We start from the raw sequence: 11,030 nt of genomic DNA, 5'->3' as shown, positions 1-11,030 counted from the left end.
CAGTTGCCCAACTCTCTGGCATCCACAGGATGATACATGGGGTGTGTACCAGAGGGCTGAGCCAACAGAGGCCCTGCGGTGCCCTGAGGGGCTGGTGACCCCATGGACAGCAGGTCTGACAGGTCTGGCTCCCTACAGAAACCCGCTTAACCCCGGCATGTGGGGAAGGCAGCTGTCTCCCTAAGCCCCATCCTCCCGCGGCCTTAGATCCAGCTCAAACTTAGAACACATTGCTCACTCACCATCCTGCCTCCACCCTTCTCTCTAGAGCCTGCCTGTGTTCTGGTGTAAGGGCGGACAATGTGCTCAAGAAGAAATCTCTTCCCCAGCCCGAGGGCCTAAGCCATTCCTGGGTCTCCAGTCCCCTTGGCTGGTTCTCAGGGATGGGCATGTATATTGGCTGGGTTAAGTCACGCTAGCTGCTGTAACAAATACCACTAAGATTTCAGTGGCTTTACTAAAACCATAAATGTTTCTCACGTCACAGTACAAGAAGTCTTGGCAGGAGGGCTCTGCTCTTTGCAGCCTCTGAATTAACCAATCCCAACCCATCCAACCTCCAGATTTCTGGACTACAAAGGTCCTTATTGTTGAAGTCAGAAGTATTAGGATACTCTGTTACTTGCAGCTTTTAACCTGCTAACTGAACTCAGGAGTGAATGCTGAAAATGGCTAAGAGGCAAGCTTACTCAGTGCTTATTTTGTAGTAGGGGAAGGTGCCAGAAGTTCAAACACAAAATGAGCACCTACTATGTGCCAGGCCCTCGATATAGTGTCTAAGTGGGGGCAAAGTGCATGGATTTAAATCTTGGCTCTATCACCTCACCAGTCCTGTGACCTTGGGCAATTTATTCAATGTCTCTGTGCCACAGTTTCTCCACCACCAAAATTAGGGTGCTTATAAATATTCTACCTAGTAGGTAGAGGATTAAATGTCCAATTCAAGTAAAGAGTTTAGCACATTATCAGCAAACATGAGCTTAAGATTTTCTGACCAGACCCTGTGGGCTGTAAGTAATACTAACCCTACCTGACAGAGGGGCAATCTGAGGTTCAAGGAAGTAAAGCCCAAAGACATACAAATAATAAGAGACAGCCTGGTGAACCCAGGTCTAGCTGAGCACCTACTATGTTCCAGGCACTATGTCAGGTGTGTAGATACATTATCCCGTTGGATTCACACAGCAGTTGTGCACAGAGGGTGCTACTGTTGTTGATGTTATTATTCCTATTGGACAGATGGGTAAACCATAGCTCAGAGAGACAATAAGACTTGTCTCTAGGCAGGGTCAAGATGTCAGCATTTGAACCTAGGCCCAAGTCCAAGTCTTTATTCTTTCCACTATCTACAAGCCTCCCTGGGGATCCACAGACGATTATGGCGGGTTTTCAGGAATCAGAGGAGTAATATATTTGGCCTCCAGGGCTGTCCAGGGTCTCCTGGAGTCATTCCCCAAAGCTGAGTCATTCCCCAAAATCATTCAGCCTATCTCCAAGGTCACCCTTGTCATCACCAGGCTGCACCCCTGCTCTCCCAGGAAAATACCTGGAGTGGAAGGTCCTGAGAGGCGGAAAGTTGGCTCACTGTATAGAATAAAGCAAAACTTTTGAATGATTGGAGCTGGTCCACAATGGAACAGTCTGCCCTGAGATGTGATGCGCTCCCTGGCCCTGGAGCGTACAAGCCAAGGCTGACAGCCCCCTGTGAAGAAGGTGATAGAGGAAACTCCTGCATGGGAAGTGACACTGAATTCAAAGAACTTTCAATTTTGAAAAGCTGTGATTGCAAGAGCCTCTGATCCCTTTTTCCCAGTTCCGATCTAAAATTGTATGACACTTAAAAGCTACTGTTTCCCTGAAAATAAGACCTAGCCAGAAAATCAGCTCTAATGCATCTTTTGGAGCAAAAATTAATATAAGACCTGGCATTATATTATATTACACTATATGAAACCCGGTCTTATATTATAGTAAAAGAAGACTGGATCTTATATTAATTTTTGCTCTAAAAGACACATTAGAGCTAATTGTCTAGCTAGGTCTCATTTTCAAGGAAACAGGGTAGGCATCTGAGACTGCCTGTGTTTTCCCCTTTATGTTCTCTGTTCCCTATCCAGACAGGTAGACTGTGGAGCAGACCTACTGACTCAGGGAAGGGATGTTTCAGTAAAAGCAGAGAACAAGTTTTCAGGTTTCAAAAGCCCCCCTTTCATCCCCAAAAAGACCATTCCAGAAGTGATCTGGGGCATAGTAATTCCTAATGAATCAGAGAAAGGTGAGACTCATGCAAGGTGATGGCTGCTCCACCAGCCTGGACCCTGAAGGATGACACACAGAGCAGGGTTGCCACCGACCTGACTGGTCACGCAGCAGGAGTGACTGAGAAACAAGGTTTGGGGGTGGCTGTTACTGCACCCTAACCTCGCTGACCCTGACGGATGCCCAGCTCTCCCCTTCCCCACTCTCCTTCTTCCCAAATAAGAAGGTTGGGAAGAGAGCCAGAGAAAAAGTGAAGTGTGAACATATTTTTAATTCTGCGGGTCACCGTGACAATGGAAGTGTCGAAGAATCCAGAATTAGAGAGAGGGGAAGGACTCGAGAGATAAAATGATCATGCAAGTGGGCCTGAGACAACCTCACACTTAGACACAATCACAGGGAAAGTGAGTGAGTGTGTGTGTGTGTGTGTGTGTGTGTGTGTGTGATGGGGTGGGGGAAAAACTCTGATTGAGATGAATTTTCTGCCCACATAGGAAGTGAGGTATCATAATAAAATTTAATTCAAAATAGATCACCTTCCCTGCCCATCTGAATTTTAAACTGAGATTTGTGCCCGCTCCCCATAAGTCTAAGATTTCACAGTCCCAAGAGTCTTGGATCTGGGGCTCTTGCCATGACTCTTTCACTCGGTGGAAAGTTGGACATCAACATAGACAGCCCCCAGGCCCGGGAACCAGGAGAACTGAGCCCTACTCTCGGGTGTCACCTTCCCTGGGAGGACTTCCCTACCCACTCATTTCACAGTGAAACTCCCTCCACCCCCCTGGGCATTCTAGAGTTCTCGTCTGTTTTTCTCCAAAGTACTTAGCATCAACTGATATCGTGCCAGTTTTACGTATTTGTTTGTCTATTTCCCCCTACTTGATTGTAAGCTTCACGAGGGCAGATTCCTTCCTTCCTTCCTTCCTTCCTTTCTTCCTTCCTTCCTTCCTTCCTTTCTTCTTTCCTTCCTTCCTTCCATCTCACTTCTCTTTTTCTTCCTTCCTTTCTTTCATTTATAAAAATTTTCAAACATACAGAGAAGCATAGAAAATATCACGAACAACCATTTGCCATTTGCCCCTCCCCTAGAGCTAACAACTAACTGTTAACATTTTACTGTATGTGCTACATTTTCTGGTGCCAGCATTTTCTAAAATAAACAATACGAGTCACCATAGTCCTCTTTTATAACTTGAAGGTAGAGAGTTTTGTCTCTTTTACTCACTGCCTTCCTCCTCGCTGCCTTCTATAAATAGCTGCTGACCGAACGGATCTCATTTAATCCTCATGGCAGCCCTATGCAGTAGGTATTATTATTATCCCCATCTTACAGAAGAGAAAACCGAAGCACAGAGAGGTAAAGTAACTTGTCCAAGGACACACAGCTAGGAGGTGGTGAAAGGGGACTCTGAGCTCAGGCAGCACGAGTCCTCAACCCACTAATTCACTGCACCAGAACTCTCTGGGGACTCCTTCCACTGAGATGTTCTTTTATCCTCTCTTTCCACCTGTCCCATCCAGACACATCCACAGAGGGGACTTAGAGGAAGAAGAGGGATTCACAGACTGGCCAGAAGCAAGTCATCTCCGTCTAGGCACCTGGGTGGTCTCCATAAAAGCTGGGGCCCTCTCGCCTGCTCTGGGGTGGAGACAGAACACTCCTTCCCAGACGGGTGACCTTTGGGGTTTGTTATGAGTAGAGATTCCTTCTGGGGAATGTTATGGCTGATGCCGGGAGCCTGGATCCCCAGACTTAACCCCCAGGAATGTGGACAGAAATCTCCAGGCCTCTGCCTTGCAGGCCAGCTCTCCCAACCTCTGGGCCAACCAGAGGAGGGTGGTGCTAGGCAGCTCTCCTGGATGCTGAATCTTCTGGGGAGGTGCCCTGGGGCCTTCCATCCCCAGGCTGGGTGGCAGTTCCTCAGGGTAAAAACAGCTCCAGCCTTCAAAATCAGAGAAACTTGGGGTCTGCCTCTTCCTTCTTAGCTGTGTGACATTGGATAGGTGCCCAACCGGGTGAATCCTCAGTTTTCATGTCTATCAAATGGGGATAATTATTGTCCCAACCTCACAGCAGATCTGGGACTAGGGTGAAGCAAGTTAGGTGCCCAGGGCACAACACTTAAGGAGGCACTGGCTCTCAGTTACCAACTCTGAACTTGCAAGAGCCTGAGAATTAGTGCCTCCTTAAATTATGCACCCATCACCTCACTGGAGCACCACCAGTTGTCCCAACCCTGCTTCCCAGGTTGTTCTGGGAAGGAAATGGGATATTCTGTGCAAACAGTTAGAGCAGTGCCTCGCACACACTTAGGGCTCACTCTTTGGGAAATGCTGTTATTGTTACTATTCTTATTAACTGCTTTTCCGAAGTAGGCTGAGCCCTGTCTCTGGGTCTCTCTCAGTGGCCTCCATGCCTTCCTCCACCTGTACGTACTGCACCCCTGTCATTATTTATTCCCTCTAACAGTATTAAACGACTATGGATTTCATTCTTTTCCTTGTCCTAAAGCTCTTGCTCTCTGTTGTGATGTGGAAACGATTGCTAATATTTGCTGCATGCTTAGCACAGTGCGAAGCATTTATACACCAGCTCTCACTCATCTTTACTGTGACCCTGTGAGGTAGGAGCTCTGATTATGCCCATTTCGCAAATGAGGAAACCGAGGCCCTGAAACATTAAGGGGATGCACTGTTAGGGAGAACGGAAGCTGGGGGCAGACGCAGATGGTCCAACCCCACACCCCACGCGATGGAGCCCAGAGCCTCCCCTCTTTCTCTGGGCTCTGCCCTAGGGGTGCAGATAGACAGCTCAAGGCAGGGCCCCAGTGCCTGTTGGGGCAGACTGACTTCCCTGAGCTGTGTCAGGTCCCAGGCCTCCAGGGACAGGGGGATGGCCTTGATGCCCTCTGGGCATTTCCAGGCCACAGCAAGCAGTTTCTGAGTTCTTCCCAGGCCGGACAATGCCTTCTACCTTCAGGCTGTGATAGTAACCACAGCGAGTTCATATTTATCGAGCATTCCTTCTAACCAGCACTGAGCTACATACCTCACATTCAAGTTCCCCATCAAGCCTTACAGCAGCCCTCTCATTATTACTGTCTCTCTGTTACGAATGAGGGAAACCGCAAGGCCAAGGTCATGGCCCAAGTACATGGCAAGTCCAGGATCTTGACTCCCATTTGTCTGAATCCCAGATGGGCCGGTGGGTGAAGGCTTGGCTGCTGAGGGCCTTGTGGACACTTGACCTTTTCATCACTGCTACCTTCATGCTTCCTCCCACTGCTGGCAGCCACTGCTGTGGCCAAAATGGGGTGGCCCAAAGGAGGTCATCACAGGGGCTGAGCTGGGGCTGGGCTGGGGTTGAGTGGGGCAGAAGGCAGGTGTCTGGGCTCCAAGGATTCCGAGTTTGGCTGCTCCATGGCCAGGCTCTGCACCCCTGAGACATACACACATTGCTTTGGATGAAGTGGAACACAGAGCAGGTAAGTTTTGCTTGGGGGCAGATAGAGGTTTGTTATTTGTACACAGTAGTGTATGTCCCTGCCTCCTACCTCCTTCCCTTATAATGCATCTTCCATCTGGGCCACCAGAATGGTCATACATCTGGCCACATGCAGGCTCTGCTCAGGACTGTCCAGGGGCCTCCACCCCACAGGACCGTCTAAACCTTTCCTGGCATTCAAGGCTGTTTGCAGACATCCGTCAGCCTTGCCACCTGTTGCTCCCATTCACACACCTCAGCCCCACACACCTCAGTCTTTGTTAGACAACCAGGTCATGTCGCAGAGACCAGTGTAGTGGGCTGGCCTTGCCTCTTTGACATCCACAGGTGGGTCCCTCTGCCTCGAAGGTCCCCCTCCCCCAAGCTCCTCCTGGATATTCTCAGGCGGGATGGGACACAACTCTGAACTCCCAAGCCTGGGGGTGGCTGTGCAATTAGCTTAGTGTTAAAAATGCAGGCTTTCAACGTAGACAGAAATGGGTTCAATCCCAGCCCTGCCACTTACCGGCTCCAGGACCTTGGGGGGGGCCTCTGAGTCTCAGTTTGCTTCTCTGAACACAGAAAGAACGAAACGACCTACTCCATTGGGGTGCTGAGAGAATGGAAGGAGGCCGTGCACGAAGCTCGGCGCTCAGTGCTTGCAACACCGTCAGGGCTCAACAAGCATCAGGTATCCATCCACTCATTCCACAGCCAGGTTTAGCCTTTAATTAATTCTTTTTTTTTTTTTTTTGAGGAGGGCGCAGCTCACAGTGGCCCATGCGGGGATCGAACCAGCAACCTTAGTGTTACTGGCACCACGCTGTAACCAGCTGAGCTAACCAGCCACCCCTACGGCCAGGTTTAGACACCCTCTTGGTATCGGTCTCTATGCTGGGCTCTAGGAGACAGCAGTGAAGGGACTCATGTGGCCCTGGGAGACTGGAGAGGCAGACATTCACCAATTAGTTGTCATTGTGATACCCCCACACCTCCAGAGTGTGGCTGGAACCTTGACCTTGAAGCTCCTTGGGGCAGGATACAAATCCAATTTATCTCCACAACCTCAGCTCTTTAGTCCATGGCCTGGACACTCAGCAAATATTTAAGTCGAAAAGATTTCTATAACAAACACTTACGACACTTAGTATGTGATGGCGACTGTTCGAAACACTTTACAAACATGAAATCATTTAATTATATCAGCATCCCCTGTGAATTACGTACTATTATCATCATCCCCATTTTTCAGATGGGGAAACTAAGGAACAGAAAAGTTAAGCAGACGTCCCAGAGTTTTATAGCCAGCGAGGGGCACAGCCAGGATTTGAACCGAGGCTGCCTGGCTCCAGACTCTACTTGTTCTATGCCTCTCCTGAGTTGATGCCACTTTCCAGGGGTGTCCACAAAAGGCTTGGTTCCCCTGTTCCTGGAGGCCCAGGGCTGACCTGAAGACCTTGCCCACCTCCAATGCCTCTGACCCAAGGCTCCTCAGCGTTCTAATCCCCAGGTGGGCCACGGAGAAAAACAAGGCCTCAGCTGCAGCCTCTGATGTCCCTTGCCAAGCTGTCACTTTGAGGCCTGGGGGTGCCAGCAGCTGGGCCGGCCCCAGGGCCAGCGTTCCTGTAAACACCCTAGTGAGCCAGCCCTCAGTGGTGACTCCAAGGGCTGCTGGCCTCGAGGGCAGAGGTTTGGCTGACCCTGTGCAGTTTCCTCTAACATGGCCACTTCCACCCCCTCTGCCTGGCTGGGATTCCAGTAATAAAGTGTTTTCTCTGGGGCTCGTGGGGCTGGTGAGATGGGTCTCAGGGGCCTCCCTGTCCCACTTGCCCCCACTTGAGCTCCTGAAAGCTGGTCTAGATGCCCCTCACTGCAGCCTGGGCAGCCCATATGCCTACTTGGGTATCTGAGAGTGAACTGGCCTCTAAAGGGTCATGTCTCAGGCTCTGAGCCCAGAGGGAGGGTGTAGCTGGAACCTACCCCCCTGTCAGTCATTTCTGAGAGGTTGGGGGATTAAGGAAACAACTTCTCCTGGAGGCAGAGCCAGGCAGCTTGGAGATGGAAGAGGAAAAGTCTCAGTTGTGGCCATCTTCCTCACCCAAAGAGAGTGGCTGCAAGGGACCGTGGAGGGAGACCGAGGAATATTAATCATGGTGAGTGTACCACCTCCTGAATGCAACGAGGCCCCAGCCCTTTAATTCTCATAACCACCCTTTTGGAAACTGAAGCCCAGGGAGGTGCAGTGACTCTCCCAAGGTCACACAGCAAATTACAGAGCCAGGATGTGGCTGAGTCGCACCCTTTCCTTGGAACCACTTTTATTTTACTGTCTGAATCCCAGATAGTAGGAATTGGATGGTGTTTCCTGGTCATCTTTTAAGAGGCAATATAGCACAGTTAGAGCAGGGACTCAGGGGCCAGCTGCCTGGGTTCAAATCTCAGCTTTGCCTCCTACTGCTTATGTGACTTTGGGCAAGCTATTTGATTTCTTGGTACCTCAATTTCCCCATCTGTGAAACGAGGATAATAATGATACATCCCGTAGGGATGCTGTGAGGATTAAATACTAAGCCCTCCATGAACATTCGTTATTTCTAGTCTCTCACCAGCCTTTCCATTGTAGAACTAGGGAGATACAGGCCCAGAGATGGAGGCAAAACCGGCTGGGTCTTGCCTGGGGCAGAGCACAGCTCTAGCCCCTGTCTCCTACGGTACCACTGGGAAGCTGTGGTGTGTCCAAGCAGAGGGGAGCTGTCACTGGACAGCCACTTCCTCTAGGGGAAGGGAGGCCCTTCAGAGACAAGGAGACGATGAAGGACAGCCAGGGAAGGGCAGTGTCAGATCTCAGGAAAGGAGAGGAGTGAGTCAACATGCTGTGTGACCTCAGGTCAGTCCCTTATGCCTCGGGGTCTCAATTTCTCCTCCTGAGGGGTGAGGGCATTTGGACTCTTAGACATGGAGGGGCTCCTCAGGAGGGCCTTATCCCAAACAATTTTCCTTGGGCCTTTTTCAATAGTAGAATTTTGTATGGGACTGTTTTTTCTAAACAAGGGTCTGTTTTGAGAGGGGGGCTGTGAGACAGCAAGGAGCTAGGAATGGGGCTCCCCTCCCACCACCTGGGGACCTTAGGGCCCAAGCTGATGACTAGACGGTGACTCACTCCTCGCACTGCCTGCCATCCCATGACTGGGAGCCCACAGAGGCGGCCCCTAAGCAGGGTCATCCTAACCAGCGACCCCACCCCCCAACACACAGGGACTGGGAACAATTAAATCCTTCCTAGAGCCAGGCCAGATGTTCACGTGGGTATTGGTTTTGCTGACCACATGTGACTCAGGGGCTCCCTCAGAGGTGGGAGCATCCTAAGAGGCCACAGAGGTCAACCCTGGCGTGTCACAGTGGGGGAACTGAGGCCCAGTTAGGTGAGATGACTTGCCTAAGGTCACACAGGGGTCAACGGGAAGAAGGAACCTGGCATTCTGATGCTTGAGCCAGCGCTTTCCTACATCTCCACGTAGTCCCTGGATGTCCCCAGGCCTCAGCCCCTACTCTCCCCCCAGCCACAAATGTCCTCCCCAATCAACACAGGCCAGGCCTCCAGTCTCATCTCGCCCCACATCCTTCCGATAGCTCTCCAGCCTTCATCCAGACTCAGCTACTCACAGCTCCGTCTCTTCTGCTGTCTCCGGGACTTTCTTCTTTCTGTCCCTCTGTTTTAGTTTTAATTGTCTTTTCGCCTGGATGACTCCAACTCTTGCTTCAAGACTCAACTCAGACGTCACCTCCTCCAATAAGACTTCCAAAGCCTCATCTCCCACCTCCCAGGCTGGGTCAGGTCCTCTTCTCATTGCCCTCGGTACCTGGTACTTGCCACTTCCTGTGCTGTAATCATCTCTTTGCTTATCTCTATCTTTTTTTTCTAGTCTGTGAGCTCATTGTGAGCAGAGACCTTATTTTTTACTCTTTATTTAATAGTAGCGCATGGCCCACTACATTCAGTGTTTGTTGAAGGAATGCATGGATGCATGGATATACGGAAGGATGGATGGATGGATGGATGGATGGATGGATGGATGGATGGATGGATGGATGGATGGATGGATGGATGGTCAAATGGATGAATAGGTAGGTCAATAGATGAATGGATAAATCGACAAACATTTGGGTCAAGGGATGGACAGATGGATTGATAGACAAATGGATGGATGAATTAGATAGATAATGGCATCTGTAAGGACTCAGACAGTGAGAGGTAAGTCTGTAGAGACTGGATATCCTGACTGATGAGAGGCTCTTGGCTGGGGAGGCAGTAATCTAACCTGTTGTCTGTCTCCTCCAAGGGATGTCTGGCCAAGAGCAAAGCCAACTCTGCCCAGGCGCCTGGTCCCTCTTGACCAACTGATTCCAACTCAATGAGGCCTCTTGAATTCTGGTAATTAGTCAGACATCAGAAAGCCTATAGGAGCCGCCTCTGCCTCTGATATTCTGGAACTCTGCATTCCTGAGGGCCCTCTCTCCATGCTTCCCTCTGGATCAGAGCTGTGACTCCAGAAATGCCTCCAGCCAGAGAAACATAGACTCCTAGAGCCAAGAAGCCCTAGAAAATATGATATCCATCCCTCTCACATTTTACAGATGAGGAAACTGAAGCCAAGCAAAGCCACAGAATTTGTCTAAGAATGTACATCAATAAAGCTGGGACGAGAGCTCGGTCACCCAATTCATTCATTCATTCATTCATTCATTCATTCATTCATTCATTTATCCATGCAAGAACTATGTATCTAGCACCTAACATATGCCAGGTTCAGTGCCTTTTCCCTACCATACTAGGTCTGTAAATAAACCCTCACACCAATTTCGAAATCTTTACCATGTCCCATTACGACCTCCTCCAGCTCCCCAGTAGGCCTATCTATGCCTCAACAACTGCACCGTTGGCACAGCCCCTATGCTAACCCCCTTACCCAGCTCATGCTGGTATGTGCAGCCATGTACAGAGTCGGTCACATGCGTGTGCTGAGAGCGCCACATTCCACTCCTCCCCCGCCTTGGTGGGGACCATGTAGGTCCCTGCACGCAGAAATTTGCCAGCTCAGATGAAAGCCAAGTGTTAAACTGTTCAAGCCCCACAGCTGTCCTGGGGTGGGAAGGGAAGCTCACCATGGCACCTGGATCACAGGGCCAGGAACAGACCTTTGAACTCCTGCCCAGACTGAGGCTCCTGGGGGTGGAGGGGCTGACTAATTGCAGGCCAGATGAGCAGGCAGCCAGCAGCAATTCC

This window comes from Rhinolophus sinicus, chromosome 13 (genome assembly GCF_057876585.1).
Source record: "Rhinolophus sinicus isolate RSI-liver-muscle chromosome 13, RSI-T2T, whole genome shotgun sequence".
NCBI lineage: Eukaryota > Metazoa > Chordata > Mammalia > Chiroptera > Rhinolophidae > Rhinolophus > Rhinolophus sinicus.
This window is presented reverse-complemented; position numbering follows the sequence as displayed.